The 23,515-nt window shown below is 49.4% G+C and overlaps 1 long non-coding RNA gene across 2 annotated transcripts in view; it reads left to right on the top strand.

Moving 5' to 3' along the window:
• LOC141162283 (uncharacterized) overlaps positions 1 to 23,515 on the top strand; it is a 107,364-nt gene that overhangs the window by 1,785 nt on the left and 82,064 nt on the right. For both annotated transcript variants that reach the window (XR_012250757.1, XR_012250756.1), the window contains exons 2-3: positions 4,582 to 4,684; positions 18,223 to 18,413. This is a non-coding gene — a long non-coding RNA (uncharacterized lncRNA). The remainder of the gene's footprint in view (positions 1 to 4,581; positions 4,685 to 18,222; positions 18,414 to 23,515) is intronic.

The raw sequence follows: 23,515 nt of genomic DNA, 5'->3' as shown, positions 1-23,515 counted from the left end.
AGTGGAAGTCCGGGCAGCCTGGAAGCAAGTAAAGAATCCTCCTTGCCAGGTGAAGTTGGAGGCCTTCCCTTTCCACTAAACTCTTTGGCCCTGCTGCTTGTAGCTGTGCGGTGGCCCTCGTCCCTGAGTGCGGCGTTTCTGTGCTCACCCGTGTGGCAGGCAGCTCAGGCCTTGCTGGTGCGTCGCTCCCACGTAGCAGTGCTGGACCCTCTGTGCTGCTGAGCCTCCGGGCGTCTGATGGGCCAGGAGACCTGCAATCTCCTGCCTTCTGGTTTCTGCTGCTGGGCCTTCAGTGCCCCACAGCCTCGGACTCCGGTGTCCGGTTCTTCTGTGCTGATGGTTCTGGGTGAGCTGCCACGCAGCTCCAGTCCCCAGTTCCTCTCTCTTCAACTCCTCACACTAAGCCTAACTAACCCCACCCCCAGATCCCAGTTGTCAAGGGGAGGGACTCCCCTTGCTGGTCTGGAGACAGGAAAGTGTTGCATGTTTAGTATCCCTGACTAGGGGACCCCTGCTTGCTTCCAGGCATGGCATTACCTCTTTTGAGGGAGGCAATGCCACTGTGGCAACTGGACCCCTGGGGTGCCACACCACCAAATACGCAATGTGTGCGCACAGCCTCAGAGAGGTTTTCCCTCGGCTAGCGTTGGGCTCATCCCACAATCTAATATGTATGGGGGCCTTATTGGAAACATGATGATCCGATGTGTCTGATTTTTGGACTGCCGATACTTTTGTTCTCTAAGGCCACGTTCACACTATCAGTATTTGATCAGTATTTTACATCAGTATATGTAGCCAAAACCAGGAGTGGAACAGTCAGAGGAAAAGTATAATAGAAACACGTCACTCACCACTTCTCCATTTATCACCCACTCCTGGTTTTGGCTTACAGATACTGATGTGAAATACTGACCGAATGCTGAATGTGTGAACGTGGCCTAGTAGAGAACACAGGAGCGCTCGGCACAGTACTCGCTCCTGTGAGACAAGCGAGAAAGCTGCCAGCAGAACGATTGACCATAGCCAAGTATTGTAAAGGGGGGGCTTTATTCCCAGGTTATTATCTATCTAAATGACTTGTAGATTGGTGTATGTGCGTGTGGGGGGCAACCGCAAAAGATCCCAAGAACGTGACTTTGAAATGCCCCTTTGGAATGTAGCGGTGGCCCCTCAGACGCCCCATTCATTCTCTAGGGGAATGCTGGAGATAGCCGACTACCGAGTAGAATCAGTGGCGCCCCCCACTGCTACATTCTTTCAAAGCCCTGTTTTCAGGATCATTTGGGGTCCCCCCTACCCATCCACAAGTTATCACCTATCATTTAGATAGATTATAAGTTTTAATGTTGGGAATTACCCTATGGCCACGGCCCCAATATCAGTATTTGGTCAGTATTCGGTCACCAGTTCTGCATTTATCACTCACTCCTGGACTTGTATCCCACTCCTGAGAAAAAATACCGACCAAATACTGATAGTGGGGGCCGTGGTCTTTAATTCACACTCCTCCGTACCATGGTGATATTGAAGGACTCAATATTCCCACAGTCATTTATTTATCCTCTATCCTGTGGTTAAGTAAGTAGTGGCAACCCCCTGCCCACTACATAATATTACATATAGATCATACATGTCAAACTCTGGCCCGCAGGGTGATTATGTTTGGCCCGCGACACCAGAACCACCACCCCTATGTGGAGCCATTATTCTGTATGGAGGACTATGTGGGGCCCATTATTCTGTATGGAGGACTATGTGGGGCCCATTATTCTGTATGGAGGACTATGTGGGGCCCATTATTCTGTATGGAGGACTATGTGGGGCCCATTATTCTGTATGGAGGACTATGTGGGGCCCATTATTCTGTATGGAGGACTATGTGGGGCCCATTATTCTGTATGGAGGACTGTGTAGGGCCCATTATTCTGTATGGAGGACTGTGGTGGGCTCATTATTCTGTATGGAGCACTGTGTGGGGCCATTATTCTGTATGGAGGACTATGTGGGGCCATTATTCTGTATGGGGGACTATGTGGGGCCCATTATGCTGTATGGGGGACTATGTGGGGCCCATTATGCTGTATGGAGGACTATGTGGGGCCCATTATGCTGTATGGAGGACTATGTGGGGCCCATTATGCTGTATGGAGGACTATGTGGGGCCCATTATGCTGTATGGAGGACTATGTGGGGCCCATTATGCTGTATGGAGGACTATGTGGGGCCCATTATGCTGTATGGAGGACTATGTGGGGCCCATTATGCTGTATGGAGCACTGTGTGGGGCCCATTATGCTGTATGGAGCACTGTGTGGGGCCATTATACTGTATGGAGGACCATATGGGGCCCATTATGCTATATGGAGGACCATGTGGGGCCCATTATGCTGCGACCGCGACCAATCAGCAGAGCGCTGTTTACATTTGGCGCCAATGTCGCTGATTGGTCACGGATGGAGTCCGCGACCAATCAGCAGAGCGTTGTTTAAATTTGGCGCCAATCTCGCTGATTGGTCGCGGCTGGTGTCTGCGACCAATCAGCAGAGCATTGTTTAAATTTGGGGCCAAAATCGCTGATTGTTTGCGGCTGGCAGCCGCGACCAATCAGCACAGCAGTGTTTAAATGTGGCGCCAAGATCGTTGATTGGTCGCGGCCGCTATTTAAATGTGGCGCCCAAATTGTTGATTGGTCGCGGGCAGCGGTGTTTAAATTTTGCGCCAAGATCACTCATTGGTCGGGTGCGGAGACTGCGACCAATCAGCGAATCGTATTGGTGAGGACCGGGGAGCGCCGCTGCCTGTGCGGCTACTTTCGCTGCGAGAAGCCGGGACATGAGCGACTGCTCGCAGCAGAAGTATCCCGACCCGCAGCGCCGCTCCCCGGTCCTCCCTTCCGCATGGATGTCAGCGCCGCTGCCTGTGCGGCTACTTCCGCTGCGTGAAGCCGGGACATGAGCGACTGCTCGCAGCAGAAGTATCCCGACCCGCAGCGCCGCTCCCCGGTCCTCCCTTGACACTCTAGCCGCTGATCTCCCGACAGTAGCCGCATGGTGTTACTAAGGTCCGGACATTTCTGTTCAAAATCGCTGCCCCCGACCAATCACCGATTTGGGTGCCACATTTAAATATCGGCCACGACCAATCACCGATCTTGGCGCCACATTTAAACACCGCTGTGCTGATTGGTCGCGGACGTTGCCCGCGACCAATCACCGATTTGAGCGCCACATTTAAATAGCGGCCGCGACCAATCAGCACAGCGGTGTTTAAATGTGTCTGCAAGATCGGTGATTGGTCGCGTCCGCTATTTAAATGTGGCGCCAAAATCGGTGATTGGTCGCAGGCAGCGGCCGCGACCAATCAGCACAGCGGTGTTTAACTTTTGGGCCAAGATCAGTGATTGGTCGCGATCTCTCGCCGCGACCAATCATCGAATCTTATTGGTGAGGACCGGGGAGCACCGCTGCCTGTGCGGCTACTTCCGCTGCGAGAACCCGGGACATGAGCGGGCGTTCGCAGCAGAAGTATCCCGCCCCGCAGCGCCGCTCCCCGGTCCTCCCTTGACACCCTAGCCGCATGGAGGTCAGCGGCGCCGGTGGTCGGGAGATGAGCGCCTCGCGCCGGTCATCTCCCGGCTGCATCGCCGCTGAGCTCCGTCCCGCAGATGAGCCGCTAACGGCCACCATCTTTTTTCAGAAATCCCGCGGCTCTGATTGGCCGCTGCCGGACCAATGAGTGACGCGGGATTTCCAGGACAGACAGACAGACAGATGGGATAAGACGATTATATATATAAATGGAGGACTGTGTGGGGCCCATTATGCTCTATGCAGCACTGTGTGGGGCCCATTATGCTGTATGGAGGACTATGTGGGGCCCATTATGCTGTATGGAGGACTATGTGGGGCCCATTATGCTGTATGGAGGACTATGTGGGGCCATTATTCTGTATGGAGGACTGTGTGGGGCCCATTATACTGTATGGAGGACTATGTGGGGCACATTATACTGTATGGAGGACTATGTGGGGCCCATTATTTTGTATGGAGGACTATGTGGGGCCCATTATACTGTATGGAGGACTATGTGGGGCCCATTATACTATATGGAGGACTATGTGGGGCCCATTATTCTGTATGGACAACTGTGTAGGGCCCATTATTCTGTATGGAGGACTTTGTGGGGCCCAATATACTGTATACTGGTTTGCCCAAGTTTTTCATTTTGGCCCTCGGTGTGTTTGAGTTTGACATCCCTGATCTTGATGATCTATATTATAGATCATCAAGGTAAAAAGAGCAGCTACTTAGAATGCATGAAAGGTACGGAAATATGGAGGCAGCCATTGCATGACCACAACGTACGCATGCTGCTGTACACCAAGTATGATGGTATGTCGGCTCAGCGCATTGTGGCTATTTTCTATGTCCGAACCTGAAATACCTGATTCGCTTCCAAATCTCGGGTGTGGACTTTAATTTCTGCTTTTATTTTCCCTGGACCAATATTTAAATGGATTCATCCTTCACTTGAACGCGCAATGACATTCGCTAATCTGTCTGTATATTCTGCTTGTAGCGGATCTATTACAAAGTCCTGTGTCTCCTTCAGGCTGGATGAGTCACTGGCGTAAAGCTTTCTCCAAAAATGAAGACAGACAGAGCCGAGCATACACAATAAGGTAATCTCTCTCACGACAGACAGGGAGCCCAGAAGGCGAGCAAGAAAGACACCGAGACGCCTCGGAAATTTACAGGCAGTGATTCATCCGGCCGTACTGTCATTGTAACGCACTGTAGTGATCTAAGGTGCGGGAGGAATCATCAGTAGCCTGACAAACACTGCCACCCAAAGTAACAGAGCGAGACGTAGATATGAGGCCATTATATGTTACAGTGTTGATATTAATAGTGCGGAGATTGCGGAGTCACATTAATGTAAAGTAGTGTAGACAGTTTTCAATGATAGGGTCAGGGGTGGATTACACACACACACACACACACACACACACACACACACACACACACACACACACACACACACACCTGATGTATCACGTGACATGTCACATGATCCCCTGTGATAGATCATGTGATAGTTCACGTGAAATTAATTTGGCACAATATTAATTATAATAATTTTTTTAGGCTGTGTGCCCACTATGCGTTTTTTAAGCGTTTCTGCAGCGGCAATTCTGCTGCACAAACGCTTAAAAAACGCATGGTAGAAGGCCTGCCAAGTTCCCCAATGATAATCCGCATGTGCTGTACGGATTATCATTGCGGAAAAATCCGCAGCACTACCAATTATTTTGCGGAAGCGCGGCGCTTTCGCCGCCATTGACTTGCATTGGAACGCTTGGAATCCACATCACTGCATCTGTACATGCAGAATCCATGCGTTTCAATGTTTGGTACCCGGGTTTGGAGAAGAGGAGACTCTCCTCCGGACCCGGTTACCATAGAACCTGTGAAAAAAAGAATAAAATAAAAAATAAATATGATACTTACCTTCTGATGGCCCCCGGTGTCTTTATCCAATGCGTCCTGGCTTGCCGGCAGCTCACGATGGTCTGAAAAGGATCTGCCGTGACGTCATTTAGTCATGTGACGGGTCCCGCTGACGTCGGCAGGCCATCAGAAGGTAATTATATATTTATTTTTTACCATTCTTTTACGGTCACACTATATAAATCCATGCCGGTTGCATGGATTTATATAGTGTGACCAAGTTGTCAAGCACTTTCCAAGTGATGCTAAAATCGCTTGGAAAGCGCTTGACACCCGCATGCGGAAATGCATGTGAAGAACGATTCACATCAGCAAGTCCCTGGCAGAAAAAACGCATGTACAATCCGCACGCGTTTTTTCTGCCAGGGAGATGCAGAAACGCTCAAAAAAAATCCGGAGCATTTCTGCATTGTGGGCACATAGCCTTACATTAATTGTATGACTCAATATTGAGCACACGTAGCCACCTATACGCAGCGGGAGGCCGCACGGCGCCACCTATACGCAGCGGGAGGCCGCACGGCGCCACCTATACGCAGCGGGAGGCCGCACGGCGCCACCTATACGCAGCGGGAGGCCGCACGGCGCCACCTATACGCAGCGGGAGGCCGCACGGCGCCACCTATACGCAGCGGGAGGCCGCACGGCGCCATCTATACACAGCGGGAGGCCGCACGGCGCCATCTATACACAGCGGGAGGCCGCACGGCGCCCTCCCCTGGAGACAGTAGGAGGCCGCACGGCGCCATCTATACTCAGCAGGAGGCCGCACGCAGTCACGCACGCACACAAACATATACAGACATATACATACACGCATAAACACATTTGAAACACAAAAATACATATAAACAGACATCACACAATGATATCTGCCTACACACACACACACACACACTCACCATCCCCCGGCTCGGCTCCAGTCCTCCTGGCTCCTGCTCCTCTCCGGTGGTAAGTAGCAGTGCAGGCCGGGTGCGCACTGCGTGACGTCACTGCTAGGAGACACGGCCACGCACAGGGCCGTGTCTCCTAGCAGTGACGTGGCCGGGCCAGCACAGGGAAGTTAACTGCTGCAGTGCTGGCCCGGCCGAAGAAGAAGCAGCGGCTGTGCGCCGCTGCTGGGGCAGCGGTCCGGGGGCACCCCCCCCGCCACTGTCTGCCGGTATGTGCCGCGGTGCCGCACATATAATGAGGACAATCTGGCCATAGACACCCCGGAGCCCCGGGCCCCCTGGAGGTTCGGGGCCTCGGGCGGTAGCCCAGATCGTCCCCATTATAATCCGCCTATGGATAGGGTGTGGCCTAATTTGTCATAAGCTTGCTCCACATTTGTAAAACACAGCTGCATAGGTACTCTAGGCAGCATAGGTACTCTAGGCAGCATAGGTACTCTAGGCAGCATAGGTACTCTGGGCAGCACTGGTACTCTAGGCAGCATAGGTACCCTAGAAACACAGGTACTCTAGGCAACATAGGTACTCTAGGAAGCACTGGTACTCTAGGCAGCATAGGTACTCTAGGAAGCATAGGTACTTGAGGAAGCACTGGTACTCTAGGCAGCATAGATACTCTATGCAGCATAGGTATTCTAGGAAGCACAGGTACTCCAGGCCGCCTATGTACACTAGGATGCAGAGGTACTGTAGGCAGCATAGGTACTCTAGGCAGCATAGGTACCCTAGGAACGCTGGTACTCTAGGCAGCATAAGTACTCTAGGAATCACAGGTACTCCAGGCAGCCTACATACACTAGGAAGCACAGGTACTGTAGGCAGCTTAGGTAACCTAGGAACACAGGTATTCTAGGCAGCATAGATACTGTAGGAAGCACAGGTACTCTTGGCAGCATAGGTACTCTAGTCAACATAAGTATTCTAGGCAACATAGGCACCCCAGGAACACAGGTACTCTGGGCAGCACAGGTACTCTAGGCAGCATAGGTTCTCTAGGCAGCATAGGTACTCTAGGCAGCATAGGTACCCTAGGAACACAGGTACTCTAGGCAGCATAGGTTCTCTTGGCAATATAGGTACTGTAGGCAGCACAGGTACTGTAGGCAGCATAGGTACTGTAGGCAGCATAGGTACTGTAGGCAGCATAGGTTCTCTAGGAAGCACTGGTACTCTAGGCAGCACAGGTTCTCTAGGCAGCATAGGTACTGTAGGCAGCATAGGTACTCTAGGCAGCATAGGTACCCTAGGAACACAGGTATTCTAGGCAGCATAGATACTGTAGGAAGCACAGGTACTCTTGGCAGCATAGATACTCTTGGCAGCATAGGTACTCTAGGAAGCACTGGTACTCTAGGCAGCACAGGTACTCTTGGCAGCATAGGTACTCTAGTCAACATATGTATTCTAGGCAACATAGGCACCCCAGGAACACAGGTACTCTGGGCAGCATAGGTACTCTGGGCAGCATAGGTACTCTAGGCAGCATAGGTACTCTAGGCAGCATGGGTACTCTAGGCAGCATGGGTACTCTAGGCAGCATAGGTACTCTAGGCAGCATAGGTACCCCAGGAACACAGGTTCTCTAGGCAGCATATATTCTCTAGGCAAGATAGGTACTCTAGGCAGCATAGGTACTGTAGGCAGCATAGGTTCTCTAGGCAGCATAGGTTCTCTAGGCAACATAGGTTCTCTAGGCAGCATAGGTACTCTAGGAAGCACTGGTACTCTAGGCATCATAGGTTCTCTAGGCATCATAGGTACTCTAGGCAGCATAGGTACTCTAGACCAGTGATTTTCAACCTTTTTTGAGCCGCGGCACACTTTTTATACTTAGAAAATCCTGGGGCACACCACCAACCAAAATAGCACAAAATGACACTAAAACAGTCATATTATACATATAGTTAATAATATAGATTCTAAATTTATTTTACTCACTCAGTGTGAAACCTGGGCCTGTTTCGATAAACACAAAAGGGATATCCTGGCAGGAATGGTGGAAAGACACACACGAAGCTCTTCCTCAACAGTTCTCAGTTTCTCCCTGTTTTTAGTTTTTATCGCAGTCAAGCTTGAGAAGCCCAGCTCACATAGATATGTGGTTGAAAATGGGAGCAATGTCAAAATAGCTTTGTTGGCCAGAATGGGGAACTCCTTGGCAACAGATAACCAAAAACTGTCCAAAGGAAGATCAGCAAACTTTAGCTTTAAACCGCGATCTTGCTTCAGTTCAACGAGTTCCTCTTGCTCCTTTAAAGTCATGTCCTTTCCAGCAACAGATAATGAGCTGTATGGGTCCCTAACCCAGTCAAGGCATTCTGTGAAGGCTGAAGAGAAATAGAACGATAACTTCTCCTCAAGAGTTTTCAAATGTCTGCCAATCGCTTCGCACATTGCAGCAGTATTGTCATCATGCAGTTTCTCGGTGAGTGGGAACATCTGAAGGTTGCCACCCTGCACATGTTGTTGCCAGAGCTGCACCTTTAAACTGAATCCGTTCTTTTTATCAGTGCTTGTAAGCAGGTTTCATTTCGACCTTGCATCCGTGTGTTTAGTTCATTCAGATATTGAAATATATCAGCCAGGTATGCCAGCTTTGCACACCACTCATCACTTGCAAGCAGCTTTGAATAATCGGACCTCTCGTTTGTAAGAAATATTTTAAGTTCCTCTCGCAACTCATACACACGGGCCAGCACTTTGCCGCGTGACAGCCACCTGACCTCCGTGTGGAGCAATAAGATTTTATGTTCCGCTCCCATTTCTGTACACAAAGACGCAAATAAGCGACATCTCAAAGGTCGCGTCTTCACAAAGTTCACTATGCGCACAACATCATCCAACACAGGAGTTAGATCTGCTGGTAAGGTCTTTGCAACGAGGGCCTCACGGTGCAAGAAACAGTGGGTAGCAAGAACATCTGGGTTTCTTTCTTTAACCCTACTTACAAAGCCTTTGATGCGCCCGACCATGGCTGCGGCTCCATCAGTGCAGACACCTGTGCAGTTTTCCCATGTAAGTCCACTTTTATCAAAATATTCCGATGTGACTTGGAATATTGCCTCTCCTGTTGATTTTTCTGTCAGTGCCTTGCAAAATAGGAAGTTTTCTCTAATGGCTTCACCATCCACAAAACGCACATTGGCCAACAACTGACAATGTCCACTGATATCCGTCGACTCATCCAGTTGCAAGGCAAATTTCTTACTGATGCGCACCTTTTCCAAAACAACTGTTTCAATGTCCGCAGACAAGTCATCAATCCGTCTGGCAATTGTGTTATCAGAGAGAGGCACTTTAGCTATCTCTTTAGCTGCTTCAGGGCCAAGCATCTCATTTACAATAGCTTTACAAGCTGGTAGTATTAATGTTTCTGCCACAGTGTGGGACTTTTTGGATTTAGCTATGAGTTCAGCAACAAGGTAGCTAACTTTGAGGGCTCTCTCATTTACCTTTGTGCTTTTTCTCAAAAAAGTTGCCCCTTTCTCATTGTTTGTACGTAAGCGTACAAAATACTCCATCGGTTTATTTTGAACGGAAGGGTGTTTAGTTTGGAGATGGCGTTTAAGTTTGCTTGGCACCATAGCGCTATTGGAAAGCTTCTCACCACACACCAAGCACAGTGGTGTTGGTGCTGTCGCATCCCCAGTGGAAGTAAATCCAAATGAAAGATAGCTTTCACTGTATTGCCTTGAGCTCACCGTCTTGTCTTTTTTCTTTTGTCGAACTCTCATACTAGGGCCTTCATTTGGGTTAGAATTGTGTCCAGGGTCCTGTTCGGCATTTGCCTTTTCCATTCTCAAATACTTCTCCATCACTGCTGAGATAGTGTGCGCAGCCACACACTAAAATAGAAGAGTATTACATTATCTGCCACACTTAAAGGACCTCTGCTAGGCATATTTCATTCCTGAGGGCTTAAAAAGCAGCTCTCGTGGTGACAAGAAGCTGATTTAAACCCCCCAAGAGTGAACTTCGCGAGAGCTGTATGTGTGTGATAATAACTTATATTACTACGGTCTGCATTTCCTGCTTGAATTGACACTAGTGACGTAGCACTCAGCTTTCTCTATAAGTAGAATAGAGCCGGCTGCCAAGTGCTACGCCACTAGAGTCAATTCAAGCAGGACATGACTGCTGAAGAACGGTACTAATATCATTTATTATTCCATACATACAACTCTCACGGAGTTCACTCTTGGGGGTTTTAAATCAGCTTCTTACCACCACAAGAGCTACTTTTTTAGCCCTCAAGAGTGAAATATGCCTGGCAGAGGTCCTTTCAATAAATTATTTATTTTAAAAAAGTGAAATAAAAAAGGATAACCCCCTCATATATTCAATCCCATGTAACCTCATAAATACAGTCCCACGTATATGAGCACATGATTATCAGCATCATATACTGTGGTGATGTGCACTGTACAGCGCCACAGTATATGGTGCTGATTATTATGTGGCTCATATACTGCAATATAAAGGGGTACAATGAGAAGTACTATGGCAATGAGGCCAGAGTACAAGTGCCAGCTCATATACTCAGCATATGAGCTGGTACTTGTAGTACTCCAGCCTCATGACTATAGTATTTCTCATTTTACATTTCTCATTGTTATATGCAGTATACTGCTGGAGTACTAAAAGTACCAGCTCATATGCTGAGTATTCTGCCAACAGTTCATATACTCAGGCAAAAGCTCATATAGTCAGCATTATTGGCGGGCATTACCTTGGTGGGGGGCAAATGCGAGAGTCTCTCCACTCTCAGGATGACGCGCCGGCCTCGGTGACGTCATTAAGTCGCGCGAGGTTCAAAGCTTGCGCATGTGTTATTGTACACGTCTCCTACATTGTAAGAAGGCGTGACTGCGCATCGAGCGCATTGCCGGGAAACAAAGCACAGGGGGCACCATAGTTTGGGGAACTTTCCCCGCGGCACACCCGACCATGTGTCGCGGCACACTAGTGTGCCGCGGAACACTGGTTGAAAATCACTGCTCTAGACAGCATAGGTTCTCTTGGCAACATAGGTACTCTAGGCAGCATAGGTACTCTAGGAAGTACAGGTACTCTAGGCTGCATAGGTACTCTAAGCAGCATAGGTACCCCAGGAACACAGGTACTCTAGACAACATAGGTACTCTAGGCAAATTAGGTACACTAGGAATACAGGTACTCTAGGCAGCATAGGTACCCCAGGAACACAGGTACTCTAGACCAGGGTTCCCCAACTCCAGTCCTCAAGGCCCACCAACAGGTCATGTTTTCAGGATTTCCTTAGTATTGCACAGGTGATGTAATTATTGCCTGTGCAGGTGATGTAATTATCACCTGTGCAATACTAAGGAAATCCTGAAAACATGACCTGTTGGTGGGCCTTGAGGACTGGAGTTGGGGAACCCTGCTCTAGACAACATATGTAGTCTAGGATGCACAGGTATTCTGGAAACAATAGGCTCTCGTGTATGCACAGGTACTCTAGGCAACATAGGTATTCTAGGCAACATAGGCACCCCAGGTACACAGGTACTCTAGGCAGCACAGGTACTCTAGGCAGCATATGTACTCTAGAATGCACAGGTACTCTGGGAACAATAGGCTCTCGTGTATGCACAGGTACTCTAGGCAACATAGGCACCCTAGGAACACAGGTACTCTAGGCAGTACAGGTACTCTAGGATGCACAGGTACTCTAGACAGCATAGGTACTCTAGGATGCACATGTACTCTAGGCAGCATAGATACTCTATGCAGCATAGGTATTCTAGGAAGCACAGGTACTTCAGGCCGCCTACGTACACTAGGATGCACAGGTACTGTAGGCAGCATAGGTACTCTAGGCAGCATAGGTACTCTAGGCAGCATAGGTACCCTAGGAACACAGGTATTCTAGGCAGCATAGATACTGTAGGAAGCACAGGTACTCTTGGCAGCATAGATACTCTTGGCAGCATAGGTACTCTAGGCAGCATAGGTTCTCTAGGCAGCACAGGTACTCTAGACATCATAGCTACTGTAGGATGCACATGTACTCTAGGCAGCATAGGTACTCCAGGAACACCGGTACTCTAGGAAGCATAGGTACTCTGGGAAACACAACCACTCTAGGTAGCATATGTACTTTATGAAGCACAGGTACTCTAGGCAGCATAGATACTTTAGGAAGCACAGATATTCTCTGCAGCACAGGTACTCTAGGAAGCACAGGTACTCTAGACAGTATAGATACTTTAATCATAGAAACATTTAATTAGATTGGTCGATTGCTTGACATTGCTGTATGTGAAATCCATCCTAATTAAAAGCCATAGTACAAACATAAATGGAGCCTAAGAAACAGTGGTACAGGACTGAGGGAGTAATCATAGAACAGTAGGAATTGCCTTCATAGAGTCTTTAAAGAAGTTCTGTCACCAGATTTCACAATCCACACTGTATACATTATTAAATAGATCTGTTTGACCTGGTGAAGCTAGTGCACTTACTTTAAAAATCCATATCAGAATGACTGTATAATATAATCCTGATATTAAAACAAGCATTTTATGAGTCCTGCTAAAGAGTGAAGACCTCATGAGTCCAATGTATTCGGTCTCCACCCACCCAGCCGGACTGACAACAATCTCCATTAAGCCAGCCCCTTTCTGCTTTCAGAACAGAGCCTCGTTTTCCTAACAGTATCCCTTTAACTGTCCTAAGACCCACAAAGCAACAATATCAAATGGTTTCCTAAATGAATAATGTTTTCAACCATATTAAAAAATTCTGTAAGACATTTGTACGGCAAATTATATGTTGTCAGTGAGGAGAAAGAAACGAATTACTGACTGTCCTGATGGATCTGTAGTCATTGGGCTGTAAATGAAATGACACATGAAACATCCTGGGTGTCCTTCCTTTGTCTCCAGATCCCGTACTTCATTATATGCAATGTGAGAAAGATGGCATCTAGTGAGAATTATGGATGGATGCTCGGGGAATACTAGAGAAAGAATCTGAACCTCTAGAATAATAACATTTATATAAGAATGCAACTAAGTATTAGTATAGTGCCTTATTATCTGCATAGCCGTAGAGTGAGCTTTAAAGGGGTTGTACAGGACTATTTTTTTTTTTTATATTTTTTACTATGGACCTAAAAACTAACAGGCAGGTAGATGCTAATAGAGGCAACTACATGTACCTGCTAGCTTTACCTGGACAACTCCTTTACCTGCTGTGTATAGAGGAGTCATATGTCCCAGGAATTGAATGTGACAGGTCTCCGATCCAGGCAGCACAGGGTAGAGGCGCTGAACTCAGAAATATCACATTTTCTGTTATGTCAATCAGTAATTTCATGTCAAATGCAATATAACTATTAAGTGGACTCATAGGGAAAGCCTGTGAGTCCTGTTCCGCCAATCACTCATGGAGAAAGCCTGTGAGTCCTGTTCCGCCAATCACTCATGGAGAAAGCCTGTGAGTCCTGCTCACTCATACCGAAAGCCTGTGAGTCCTGCTCCCCCTGATCATTCATACCGAAAGCCTGTGAGTCCTGCTCCCCCTGCTCACTCATACAGAAAGCCTGTGAGTCCTGCTCCCCCTGCTCACTCATACAGAAAGCCTGTGAGTCCTGCTCCCCCTGCTCACTCATACAGAAAGCCTGTGAGTCCTGCTCCCCCTGCTCACTCATACAGAAAGCCTGTGAGTCCTGCTCCCCCTGCTCACTCATACAGAAAGCCTGTGAGTCCTGCTCCCCCTGCTCACTCATACAGAAAGCCTGTGAGTCCTGCTCCCCCTGCTCACTCATACAGAAAGCCTGTGAGTCCTGCTCCCCCTGCTCACTCATACAGAAAGCCTGTGAGTCCTGCTCCCCCTGCTCACTCTTGGAGATATTGAAAAAGGAGGAAAAATGAGTGTTGCGGCATAAAAGACATAATTTTATTTAATCAAGATTACATAATGGCAAGTACACAAAAATCACATAACATGATAAGAGATATAAAGTGCCAGGTATCAGGGGGTCACACAGATGATGGATCATGCAAATTATGCGGATATAGATACTTCTGTATAGATGTAATGGATGGGAGTTGGGATATATATCAGGAAAGTTATGTGGGGATAAATACTTAATAGTAAACTGCTCAGTGCTAGTAGAGAGCTCTGAAACCCGAACGTGTAGATGATCCCCTTATGGTATCTATCCCAACCCCCTGACATTGATGATATCCCCTATAGACCTCACCCAGGAGTGACCCACACAGTGCTCCATACAGCATAAATGGGCCCCACACAGTCCTCCATACAGAATAATGGGCCCCACATAGTCCTCCATTCAGCATAATGGGCCCCACATAGTCCTCCATACAGAATAATGGGCCCTACACAGTCCTCCATACAGAATAATGGGCGCCACATAGTCCTCCATACAGTATAATGGGCCTCACATAGTCCTGCATACAGAATAATGGGCCCCACATAGTCCTCCATACAGAATAATGGGCCCCACATAGTCCTCCATACAGAATAATGGCCCCCACATAGTCCTCCATACAGAATAATGGCCCCACATAGTCCTCCATACAGAATAATGTGCCCCATATAGTCCTCCATACAGAATAATGGGCCCCACATAGTCCTCCATACAGAATAATGGGCCCTACATAGTCCTCCATACAGCATAATGGGCCCCACATAGTCCACCATACAGTATAATGGGCCCCACACAGTGCTCCATACAGAATAATGGGCCCCACACAGTCCTCCATACAGAATAATGGGCCCCACATAGTCCTCCCTACAGAATAATGGGCCCCACATAGTCCTCCCTACAGAATAATGGGCCCCACATAGTCCTCCCTACAGAATAATGGGCCCCACATAGCCCTCCCTACAGAATAATGGGCCCCACATAGCCCTCCATACAGAATAATGGGCCCCACATAGTCCTCCATACAGTATAATGGGCCCCACATAGTCCTCCCTACAGAATAATGGGCCCCACATAGTCCTCCCTACAGAATAATGGGCCCCACATAGTCCTCCCTACAGAATAATGGGCCCCACATAGCCCTCCATACAGAATAATGGGCCCCACATAGCCCTCCATACAGAATAATGGGCCCCACATAGTCCTCCATACAGAATAATGGGCACCACATAGTCCTCCATACAGAATAATGGGCCCCACATAGTCCTCCATACAGAATAATGGGCCCCACATAGTCCTCCATACAGAATAATGGGCCCCACATAGTCCTCCATACAGAATAATGGGCCCCACATAGTCCTCCATGGAGTATAATGGGCCCCACATAGTCCTCCATACAGAATAATGGGCCCCACATAGTCCTCCATACAGAATAATGGGCCCCACATAGTCCTCCATACAGAATAATGGGCACCACATAGTCCTCCATACAGAATAATGGGCCCCACATGGTCCTTAACCTTTTTAACCCCTTGTTATGTTCCTTCACTTTCTATTATTAGTGCCACTACTCCAACAAGCTCTGAGTGCCCGACCCTGACCTTGTTATGGAACCCGGAACATGACTCATTCGAGCGGGAGGAGGTCTAGGAGATGCTTTTCCCCTCCCCTCCCCCTTCCTCCCTCTCTCATGTCATGCCGGCTATTTATGTGAAACTGTGGATATTATATTACATCCCTATGTGCGGGCATTTATCTATTTCCATCCATTGAAGTATGGGGTTGGCATGCCAGTGTTTCTACTGATGTATATATACATATATATGGGAGACAATTTGTGCCTCTTTTATTCTCTTACTCCATCTTGCCTGATATGCCATCTCCCCTATGCGATCCCTCCCTCCGCCTTATGATGTGCTCTGAATACAGCGGCCGTTACCATGGTTTCCCATTTGGAGTTGTGCGCGTGTGCCGCGACTCTCCGCTCCCCTGTGCCCGCTCCCGGTCCTCTCTATGTCTCTGGTGCACCTCTGGGGGCGTGCCTTTTGGCGCGCTCCCTTACGCGTGCCTGGGACATGACGGCTTGGGGGCGTGCGGCGGGGGTGCGGGGCTCCAGGCGCACGCGCCACCAAGCTCCTATGGGCTTCTGTGGTTTTCAAGGTCACATGACCGGCCGGGGGCGTATATAGTAAGGTCCTGTGTGCACTCTGAGACATGCGCCTCTTGAAAAAGATTGGTGAAACGCGCGTCGGGGTGCGTCGTCATCCTCATCACCACACCTGTCGAGTCACTCCTGGGTGAGTTCTATAGGTAATATCATCAATGTCAGGGGGTTGGGATAGGTACTATAAGGGGATCATCTACACGTTCGGGCTTCAGAGCTCTCTTCTAGCACTGAGCAGTTTACTATTAAGTATTTATCCCCGCATAACTTTCCTGATATATATCCCAACTCCCATCCTTTACATCTATAGAGAAGTATCTATATCCGCATAATTTGCATGATCCATCATCCGTGTGACCCCCCGATACCTGGCACCTTGCACTTTATATCTCTTATCATGTTATGTGATTTTTGTGTACTTGCCATTATGTAATCTTGATTAAATAAAATTATGTCTTTTATGCCGCAACACTCATTTTTCCTCCTTTTTCAATATATTGATTATATGAGTAGGCAACAATCGGTCCAGCATCTGGTACTTATGACCAGACACCATGGTCCGTCCAGCTTTGTAAGGTGGGCCATTGTTTGTTTATTCACTCATGGAGATAGCATGTGAGTCCTGCTCACTCATGGAGATAGCCTGTGAGTCCTGCTCACTCATGGAGATAGCCTGTGAGTCCTGCTCACTCATGGAGATAGCCTGTGAGTCCTGCTCACTCATGGAGATAGCCTGTGAGTCCTGCTCACGCATGGAGATAGCCTGTGAGTCCTGCTCACGCATGGAGATAGCCTGTGAGTCCTGCTCCCCCTGCTCACTCATGGAGATAGCCTGTGAGTCCTGATTCTCCACCTAGTAATATGGAAAGCTTGTGAGTCCTGATAGACTCGTGTAGTGCCCTCTCTTAGTACATTATACTCCTTGAGATAAGTGGAATCAATGGTGTTCGGTAACTGTCCATCCGTTCTCCCTCCACCACGATATGAAATAATGAAAAACAAAAAAGTGGATAACGTGATTATTTTGTACAAATGTGATTGGGCTGATCTGCTACAATGTAATTTAACCCTTACTGCCACCTTACCTTTTAATAAGCCTTTTTTTTTGGCGTAAGCAACTGTGATAAACCCCATTGAAATTCCTCACCCCGCAGCACTTCATTAATGATCATAATCGGTAAGTGAGGATCTGTTCTTGAAAAATTCAAGTTGTGCACTCAGGATTAAAGTGGATTCACGCACTCGTAATTATACAGTATATGGCCCTTTAGCAGAGCCGTATGGGCGCACATTGTGGAAAAAAGACGACATGTGGAGAGAATAATGGGAGCCCTGACATCAAATAAAGCCGAGCTCAGCAGCGCCCTCTGGTGGATAATGCACATTACAGCTCATTAATGCTGATCATAAAAAGAGTAGTCCCATGTGCCGTCCAGTACGTGATCTGTTTCTGTTGACTGTTAAAGGAAGAATTGGAAATTGTCACGGTGAAACATTGTCACAAGACTCAACGAATATAGATCGATAAGAACAATTCCACCAATTATAGCTTATAAAACCATATGTAATGTGCACATATCCCATGTGCAGGGCTACGCAAGCTCTCCTGGTGCCCAGGCAATGGGATACAAAAGTAATGGTTGGAGAGTAATGGGATCATATATTTTTCTTGCACAGGGGACGTTCTCGTCTTGTAGGCCTTTGTGGGCATCTTGAATTTGTGGCCATTTGTAAAAGGAGTTGGCGAAGATGGAACTAAAGTAAAAAAAGAAATTGATCCATCGACAATGCTCCGGTGATCCCCGGTGGTCTTTGCTTACTTTCGTACATGCAGCCAATTACTGGGACTGGTGATCTTAGCAATATTTGTAAGTATGACTGCTCAGGTCAGTGATTAGCTGCAGCAGTCAACATGGCTGTACTGTACAGTATTTGTTGGTCTTGCTTCCCTCATCCACAACAATAAGGTAAAGTTGATTTAATGCACATATTAGTGTAACATGTTCAAAGACCATCCCGATTCTCATGATGTTTGACTTGTCACTCACTATTAGTAAGTGATTGGTTCATCTTTATCAGCATTCATCCAGCACTATAGGTGCAGGAACTTCCTTTCACTCACTTCCCAGCATGCATCGCACTGCCACTGTCCAATGACTTGCCTGCCCTAAATCGAAAGCCTGCCTCTCTGTTATGCCTGTATGCAGTTTGACGAACAGTTTGACGGAGAGGAGAACAGGAACAGACCCAATTCACATATAGAGACAAAGACCCATGTCTACTTCCTGCAGAGAGTCAAAGGCCCACCTCTACTTCATCTAGAGAAAAAGACCCCCACTTCTGGTAGAAGGACAAAGACCCAACACACTTCCTTTAGAGACAAAGATCCTCCATACATAATGAGGGTTACTAAGGAAGCCCTCATGCAGAGTATGGGCTACTAAGGGGGCCATGATACAGTGTGGGGGCTACTAAGGGGGCATCCATACATAATGAGGGCTACTAAGAGGGCCCTCATACAGAGTAGGGGCTACTAAGGGGCCACGATACAGTGTGGGGGTGTAACATACCTGGCGGCGTCCTTGCATGGTGGTCCATCTCCCACTGTGCAAGAGTGCGCACTTGATCTCCAGTCCAGAATGTCTCTCTGGCTTCCCTCCATGCTGTCTGTTTGTGTCTGTTTCTGCTGCTTAAGGGTGGCGCCCGATCACTTCCTGCTTTTTGTACCTGCTGTGGGTCACACCCCTTGTGCGTCCTCAGCCTATTGCTGTCTGTCACCTGGTATATAGCTCAGCTGCTCCCATCTATCCCTGCCTGAGCATAGTGTTTCATTCAGTGTGTGCCTTCACTCTGAAGATGCCAGGTCCCGTTCTTTGTCTCCTGTCTTGCGGTATCAGTTCCCGTGTCTGAACTGAGTCCTGTCTATGTCTCCTGCCTTGCGGTATCAGTTCCCGTGTCTGAACTGAGTCCTGTCTGTGTACTCTTGCCTGCTGCCTTTCCTGGAGGCTGTATTTCCAGGCCTGTCTGAACACGCTCCTAGCCTGTTCCTCCCGCCTTCTAGGGGCCGATTACCTAGATCCGTTCCTGTATCTTGTCTGTCCTGTCTGAACACGCTCCTAGCCTGTTCCTCCCGCCTTCTAGGGGCCGATTACCTAGATCCGTTCCTGTATCTTGTCTGTCCTGTCTGAACACGCTCCTTGCCTGTTCGTCCCGCCTCTCTGGGGGCCGATTACCCAGACCTGCTCCTGTATCTTGTCTGTCCTGTCTGAACACGCTCCTTGCCTGTTCGTCCCGCCTCTCTGGGGGCCGTATTCCCAGACCCGCTCCTGTGTCCCGCTCCTGTGTCGGTCTCGTCCGTACACTCAGTTCCAGTCTGTACTCTCTCCTATCTTTCATCTGTCTTTTCTCTATGTCCGTTCCTTTCCTTTTTCTGCAGAGTCTGAACTCGTACCTAACTCCTGCCTGTTGTCTCTGTACTCCCGTTTGTGAGTTTGTGGTCCACTCGCTACTTCACTGCAAGTACCCTGTGGGTGTCTGGCTCTGCCTTTCCCTTCCTGTCTGTTCCGTGTGAACAGAGCCCTGTCCCCCCTACTCAGCCTTGCCTGCTCTGACTCCTTTGCTCACTGCTCCGGCGGTTCTAGCCTGCTCTGACTCCTTTGCTCACCGCTCCGGCGGTTCTAGCCTGCTCTGACTCCTTTGCTCACCGCTCCGGCGGTTCTAGCCTGCTCTGACTCCTTTGCTCACCGCTCCGGCGGTTCTAGTCTGCTCTGACTCCTTTGCTTACCGCTCCGGCGGTTCTAGCCTGCTCTGACTCCTTTGCTCGCTGCTCCGGCAGCCTTGCTCCGCTCTGACCCTTTTGCTCGCTGCTCCGGCAGTCTCGCTCCACTCTTGCTCACCGCTCCAGGCGGCCTCGTCCTGCTTTACTCTTGCTCACTGCTCCAGCAGTCTCGCTCAGCTTTGATCCTTTGTTCACCGCTCCTGGCGGCCTTGTCCTGCTCTACTCTTGCTCACCGCTCCAGGTGGCCTTGTCCTGCCCTGTTCTCGCTCACCTCTCTGGGCGGCCTCACTCTGCTGTGTTTGTCCGCCACATCTGTGGCTCTGTTCCTGAATCCCAATGTGTACTGGGTCCTATCCCGCCAGTGTCCCTACCTGCTAGTGCCTCCCTGTCTGCGCTCTAGCTGTGCTTGCCTGTACCCCTCTGCCTGTATTGTTCCTGAGTCCCAGTGTGTACTGGGTCCTATCCCGCCTGTGTTCCTACCTACTAGTGCCTCCCTGTCTGCACTCTAGCTGTGCTTGCCTGTACCCCCCTGCCTGCTTACCCGCCTGCCTGCATACCAGTCGTGCCTGCCTATACCCACCAGTCTGTGTGCCAGCCTACCAGTCTGTTCCTGTATTCCCCTGTGTGGGTCAACAGCCGTGTCCGGGGTCTGTCCTGGAGTAGCACCTGGTCCCTTTGCTCGGTTCCTCCTTGGTGCACTGGCGTCGTATGCCGTCGTGCGACCCTGGTCGGATCGGGTGAATACCTAGTTAAGCCCCTCCAGGCATTCACTCTCCGGCACGGTCCAGTGGAATCACTACAATCACACGCACACGCCGCTCAGCCCGGGCGTGTGCATAACAGCATGCTCAGGCCATGGTTCCCGTTGAGCCCCACGGCCTTCGCTCTCTGAGAAGTTTTCCAGCGAATACATGCATTAAAATAAATAAATAATTTTTTTTTTCCTTAGCTGAGTTTCAGGCGAATTACGCACCGTCCAGATGGATCTATCAGCTCTCGTTCCTGCGGATCCGCCACGTTACTATGGGGATCCAAGACAGTGTCGTGCATTTGTGGAGCAATGCATGCTACACTTTAAGGCCTACCCTCTCTATTTTCCTTCCGATTGGGCTAAAGTGGCCTTTATGATTGACTACCTAGCGGGTGATGCCTTGAAATGGGTCACCCCCCTATGGGAAGCATGGGATCCTGTCGTCCTTGACCTGCAGGCCTTCCTGGTGGCCTTTCGTATGGTCTTCGAGGACCCTAACCCTGAAGCCCCTGCTGAAGCTTCACTTCCCAATATCCCGGAGCAGCCCCGACGGGTAATGTGTGTGGGTAGCGCAATAGTCATCCAGCCCAATGAGACTACTGCCCACCCAGAATCCTCACAGGGTGACTACGCTTTCCGGAATACTTCTCCCAACCTCAAGAGGCAGTCCAGACGTGCTAGACGTAGAGGCAAGCCGTCACGCCAGGGTCTGTCCTCCCTGAGACCTCCTGACCCCAACCTTGAAGTCCCTACTGAAGCTTCATCTCCCTGTATCCCGGAGAAGCCCCAACGGGTAATGTGCGTGGGTAGTGCACCAGTTCTCCTGCCCGAAGAGACTTCTGCCCATCCAGACTCCACACAGGAGAACTTCCTGCACCCGGCATCAGATGCTTCACCCACTTTAACCGGTGTGGATGTCCAAGGATGCTCCAAAGCTGTGGTTACCTCAGAGTCTGTGCACCTCTACTACCTGGTGGAGGACCCCCTGTTGCCTCCTGAATCCTCCGGGATACCACTCGATGACAAATGGAGAGAGACTTCTCTACACCCGGTACTCGATACTTTGTCCGCTTCGTCATGTGAGCCTGACAATGGGTACCCCAAAGTGGTAGTTACCCCCGAGTCTCTACACCCCTCCGACCAGGCGGAGGACCTCCAGTTGTCTCCTGAACCCTTCGGGGTGCTACCTGGTAGCGAAAGGACAGAGACTCTCCTATACTCTGTACCTGATACCTCGCTCGCTTCGTCCAGTGAGTCCAACCTAGTGTACTCCAAAGCAGAGGTTACTCCCGAGTCTCTACACCCCTCTGACCAGGCGGAGGACCTCCAGTTGTCTCCAGAACCCTTCTGGGTGCCACCTGGTGGTGAATGGACAGAGACTCTCCTATATCCTAGATCTGATACCTCGCTTGCTTCGTCCAGTGAGTCCGACCTAGTGTACTCTGAAGCAGAGGTTACCCGTGAGTCTCTACACCCCTCTGACCAGGCGGAGGACCGCCAGTTGTCTCCAGAACCCTTCGGGGTGCCACCTGGTGGTGAATGGACAGAGACTTTCCTATACTCTGTACCCGATACCTCGCCTGCTTCGTCCAGTGAGTCCGACCTAGTGTACTCTGAAGCAGATGTTTTCTCTGAGCCTCTGCACTCTTCTGACCCGGCGGAGGACCTCCAGTTGTTTCCTGAATCCTCCGGGGTACCACCAGATAACAAAGAGACAGTGACTTTTCCTCATTATGTACCTGATAACCCGTCTATTTCTTCCTGTGAGCTTGACAAGATGTACCTCGAAGCAGAGATTACCCCCAAGTCTCTGTCCCCCTCCAACCCGGTGAAGGACTTCCAGTTGTCTCCTGTACCCTCTGGGGTGCCACCTGAAAATATGTGGAGAGAGACTTCCTTGTGTGCTGTTCCTGGTACTCCACCCATTTCGTCTGTTGCTGAGGATGGCTGGATAGGAGGTAGCATCCTAGCTAACCAGATGAGATCAGTTTTTCCTGTGGACAGTGGAAGTGATCTCCTTGAAGTGAACGACTGGTCCTCGAATTCCCTGCGGAAGATTCTGGCAGGCCTGAAGAAGAGGGGGCGTAAGGGGGGGGGTACTGTAACATACCTGGCGGCGTCCTTGCATGGTGGTCCATCTCCCACTGTGCAAGAGCGCGCACTTGATCTCCAGTCCAGAATGTCTCTCTGGCTTCCCTCCATGCTGTCTGTTTGCGTCTGTGTCTGCTGCTTAAGGGCGGCGCCCAATCACTTCCTGCTTTTTGTACCTGCTGTGGGTCACACCCCTTGTGCGTCCTCAGCCTATTGCTGTCTGTCACCTGGTATATAGCTCAGCTGCTCCCATCTATCCCTGCCTGAGCATAGTGTTTCATTCAGTGTGTGCCTTCACTCTGAAGATGCCAGGTCCCGTTCTTTGTCTCCTGTCTTGCGGTATCAGTTCC

The sequence above is a fragment of the Phyllobates terribilis genome, unplaced genomic scaffold (assembly GCF_046119375.1).
Source record: "Phyllobates terribilis strain yellow unplaced genomic scaffold, ASM4611937v1 Scaffold_9__5_contigs__length_417890890, whole genome shotgun sequence".
Classification (NCBI taxonomy): Eukaryota; Metazoa; Chordata; class Amphibia; order Anura; family Dendrobatidae; genus Phyllobates; species Phyllobates terribilis.
This window is presented reverse-complemented; position numbering and strand designations above follow the sequence as displayed.